The sequence below is a fragment of the Salmo trutta genome, chromosome 16 (genome assembly GCF_901001165.1).
Source record: "Salmo trutta chromosome 16, fSalTru1.1, whole genome shotgun sequence".
Classification (NCBI taxonomy): Eukaryota; Metazoa; Chordata; class Actinopteri; order Salmoniformes; family Salmonidae; genus Salmo; species Salmo trutta.
In genome coordinates, this window is record NC_042972.1 from 9881376 (window position 1) to 9886745 (window position 5370).

Genomic DNA, 5370 nt, shown 5'->3' on the forward strand with positions numbered 1-5370 from the left:
CAGGATCCACGGCTCCCATGAGCACTGTTTTCCTTGGCAGCATATTACGGAGGCAGATAATATTACTTAAACAAGTAGAATACTGTAGAACTCAGAAATATACAGTATGTTACGTTTTTCTTGTTCCCCATTTTCCCTGGTTAGTGTGTTTGTGTCCTGAGCATTACAGGTGTACCGAGTTGCGGCTAACGATGGTGGGCGTGGCTGTAGCTGATTACAGAGAGGATATCTGTTTGCCGTGTGAGAAGAGAAGAAGAGGGGGGGAGAGAGAGAGGACTTGTTTTTTTGTTTGATTATTGGTGTTAAATTCTTTGTTTGTGTTTCAGCCTGTCCTCCTGAGGCGCTCCACCCTACCTAGGTCCTGGAGAAGGGAAAAGGTAGATCTGCTCATGGGTGTACATTCTCACGTAGATAACCCATTGTTTTATACACTAGGTTAGCTGGGCGGGTGTCACCCTTATATTTTTCTTGGAACCAGGTAGGACAGTGGGTTAGGGTATAGAATGTGTTAGGAAGGATTAGGTGTGTAGAAGAGGGACCTTTTGTTTATTTTCATTACATGGACCCCGATCCCAAACATTCCCTTCTCTTACCTTCCCTTGTTGTTGTTGTTTTTATTTCTTACTGATTATTTATGGGTGTGTTATATTGTTTATTTAAATAATTCACTAAACATCCTCTGAGGGTTAAAATTGAGTTCTGGTTGTGGTCTGATTTATCGCCCATTGCACCCCACATTTCTTCCCATTTCATCCGTGTAACCTGGTGTGTTTAGGACCAGGCATTTACGTCTCCTCCTCAGACGAGCTACACCCGAGGGGAGAACGTAATACAGTATGATTCGTAAACGTAAAACATAATACACAACAAGACACAGACAACAGTCCGAACCATCATAGACACCAGGGACCTTGTTTGTTCCAATCGATAACACAAGACTTGAAAGTGTGCCAATGAGACCAAAACAGTGGTGACCAGTATCTAGTCTCTAGAACAGAGCTGGCCACTGGCCTGGTCACGTCTCCTCAGACATTAACATCTCCACCTCTTCATCCGCTATATGTCCCATACTGAATGAAAATAATGTCTGAGAGCAATGATCTATTGAAAACACAATGTATTGTCAACAAGCATATTTTTCCCTACATAGGAAATGCCATTATATACACTGAGTTTACAAAACATTAGGAACACCTACTCTTTCATTGACATAGACAGACCAGGTGAAAGCTATAATCCCTTATTGATATAACTTGTTAAATACACTACAATCAGTGTAAATGAAGGGGAGGAGACGTGTTAAAGAAGGATTTTTAAGCCTTGAGACAACTGAGACATGGATTGTGCATGTGTGCTATTCAGACGGTGAATGGGCAAGACGAAAGATTGAAGTGCCTTTGAACAGGGTATGGGTAGTAGGTGCCAGGCGCACCAGTTTGAGTGTCAAGAACTGCAACGCTGCTGGGTTTTTCATGCTCAACAGTTTCCTGTGTGTATCAAGAATGGTCCACCACCCAAAGGACATCCAGCCAACTTGACACAACTGTGGGAAGCATTGGAATCAACATGGGCCAGCATCCCTGTGGACCACTTTCGACACCTTGTAGAGTCCAATCCACGATGAACTGAGGCTGTTCTGAGGATGTTTACAATAGGCAAAGTGAAGTTTGAAGTTTCTTCACCTGTCTATATCTTATTTTTTTTAAATCCATCATTTGAAAGCTCTTATTGAGAAGGTACTTTTAAGATTGAAGGATCTTGATTGAAGGATCCATTCAGCCATTTTGGCACAGTGCCTCACTCTCCAAACCAGAAGCAACTGGTTTCAAGTGACCAAGAGATGTCATGTGATCTCCTACTGGGTCCCGTGTAGCTCAGTTGGTAGAGCATGGTGTTTGCAACGCCAGGGTTGTGGGTTCGATTCCCACGGGGGACCAGTACGGAGAAAAAATGTATGAAATGTATGTGTCCCCTACTGTAAGTTGCTCTGGATAAGAGTGTCTGCTAAATGACTAAAATGTAGTGAACAAACTAGGAATCAGACAGAGAATATATATACATCAAGGGATAGGTAGACTTCTGCATTCTCATAAAATGTGACTTGTTTCAGGAAACTAGGTGTATGTTGCACATCACTACTTCACAGGAGAGGCATTTCAATGTAAACATCTTTTTTTTTGCCAGAAATGCATTCTGGGACATGTGAACTTTCATGTCCCTTAATAACAAACTTGTATGCCATCTATAAATATGAATAAATACGATCCTATTTGGTTTAGCCACGGAAAAAGACAGGAACCTTCCCGCTAGCCATGATTGGCTGAGATAATGGATTGGCTAGACATGCCGAGAGATGAGTTCGGATTGGTCTGCCATGTAGCATGCTTCTGTCTATAACATGAATTGCTCAGCATGTAAAGGAAATCCTTTCTAACACACTTTTTTAAAGATACGCAGTTCTTCGTGATATGTGTTGCTTGCGGATGCTCTTCACTTTCTGGAGTACCGAGTTTTGAAATCAGTGGAATGTCTGGTGGAAGCAGCATATCATAACTAAGGAGATGGAGAAAATTCTGCTGTTTGATTGCAAATATGAGGGAGTCAAAAAGAGAACAGAAAGGCTGTTGTATAAAACACCTGTCTCCGGATTACATCTTCAAACTAAGGGCAACCTTGGCATCCGTGACAGAGAGGGAGAAGTGTTCATTCATGTATGCGGGTAAGAGAGTCTAGCTAGCTACATTTTCAGATATACTGTTCTAATTTAGTCAGAAAGTCGTTTTCATTGCAAGTTAAATCGTACTGGCTGGAAGGCTCGCTAGCTAAAATTACATGTATGATCTGTGTAGTAATATTATTCGTATCTCAGAGCCATTTGCATTGCTAGTTATAGCCTAATGTTAGCTAGCTAGCTAACATTGAACTTAGTTGGCTAGTTTTAGCTACCAGCAGATTCAGGCAGGGTAATAACGTTATGAGTTGGGATTATGCTACATTGTTTAGCTAGCTAGATGGCTAGCTGCATATCTAAACAAAAGACTCCACTATACAAGTAACCATTTCACTAACGTTACACCTTCTGTATCCTGTGCATGTGACAAATAAACTGGGATGGTAATGTGAAGAACAACATGACCTGCACCAAAGTCAAATTAGGATATAACGTTAGGCCAATGAGACAGTGTCCAAGTTCTAAAATTCTCAGGTAGAATGTTTTGGTTCGTTTTTAGCTTGTTAGTTAGTCAGCTAACTTAACGGATGGGTTTATTGGTGTTAAAATACACCAGTTATGCTATTTTGGACCACCTGTCATTTTTGTGTTTATACTTTATCATAATGACAATTTGAATGTATTTGTATTTATTATGGATCCCCATTAGTTCCTGCCAAGGCAGCAGCTACTCATCCTGGGGTCCAAACATATTAAAGCACTTACATTACATATAAAATAACAGTATATCATATAACATTATTACACCACTACATATCTACAATACAACATGTTTAATACCACCATACAACAATATCACAATGTGTACGTATGCATGTGTCTGTAACTTTGTGTGTCTTTTCAGTCCCTGCTGTTCCATAAGGTGTATTTTGACCAGTTTTTTTGTATATGATTGTACTGCTTGCATCAGTTACCTGATGTGGAATTTGAGTTCCATGTAGTCATTGCTCTATGTAGTACTGTGCGCCTCCCTTCCCTTGTGAAGAGACCTCTGGTGGCATGTCTTGTGGGGTATGGGTGTCCGAGCTGTGTGCAAGTATTTTAAAAACAGACAGCTCGATACATTCAGCTTGTCAACACATCTTACAAAAACAAGCAGTGCTGAAGTCAATCTCTCTTCCACTTTGAGCCATGAGAGATTGACATGCATGTCATTAATGTTAGCTCTCTGTGTACTTTTAAGGGCCAGCCGTGCTGCCCTGTTCCGAGCCAACTGCAATTTTCCTTGTTAAGGCAGATCAGTGCTTTATTATGGACAGACTTCTCCCCATCTTAGCTACTGTTGTATCAATGTGTTTTGACCATGACAGTTTACAATCCAGGATTACTCCAAGCAGTTTAGTCACCTCCACATTATTCATTACGAGATGTAGTTGAGGTTTAGTGAATGATTTGTCTCAAATACAATGTTTTAAGTTTGGTAAATATTTAGGGCTAACTTATGTCGGAAGACACTAGAATGACAATATAATGTTCATGATGTCACCGTGACAACTGTCGATAGACGTGGTATAAACCAGCCTTTAGTCTTGAAATCTTTGGTTGTTTAGCACATGCCCTCACATGTGAATCCTTAAAGAGATGGGTGGGGCTAAGGCTTAAGAGGGTGTGAACGATGCTGAATGAACAAAGAAGAGCTCTAGTAGGTTTCCCAAAACATTCAAGGGCTATTTTCTCAAAAGTGGAATTCCTTTCCCATTTTTCCCCAACTGTAGTGTATGATATAACATTTTCTAGCTCTGAGTCTCTACTTTTATCCAATGTAAAAACACAATTTCAAATGTTGCTACAGAAGATCGTCTAACAGGGCTTGACAGGGCTTGACTTTGTCTATGTAATTGTGGTACTTGTATTTTTGACTGCTGTAGCTTCATAATGCATTTTAAATTGTCAAATAAAATAAAACAGAAAGAAAAAAAAATGTATGAAATGAAATGTATGTATTCACTACTGTAAGTCGCTCTGGATAAGAGCGTCTGCTAAATGACTAAAATGTACAAAATGTAAAATGATGTAGACAAAGAAGAGCTCTCCAGTAGGTGTACCAAAACATTCAAGGGCCATTTTCTCAAAAGTGGGATTACAAGTTTATCAACTTTCAAAGCAGAATAACTTTCCCATTGTTCCTCAACTGTAGTGTATGATATACCATTTTCTAACTCTGAGTCTCTCCTTTTATCCAATGTAAAAACACAATTTCAAACTTTGCTACATAAAGACCGAATCGAGCCGGTCGGTCACATATATATATAATTCCTGTAAGAATGTAGCACATGCCCTGCCCTTTTAGTGTCTGTGTTCCAATAAGAATTTCCATGTTTAAAGTGCCACCATTAGGTAAAAGATCTGTGAAATTTGTTTTTTACATTTTGTAACAGTTATTGGTGACATATTCTATATCACACCTTTCAAATCTCTTATTCCCCAACATGGGGACAATTGGGGGGACCCCCAACCCAAGAATTTGTTTTGGTAAATTTCAGCATTTTTGGGGCCTGCTGCATCTTGGGCTCTGTAGTATTCACATTGTTTCTGACTCATTTCTTAACTTTCTAACAGTACTAAGTATGAGTTTGTAGGACTTATAGTTTTGAAAGCTAAATTTACTTTATGAGGGTAGTATGCAATATTATGCATTG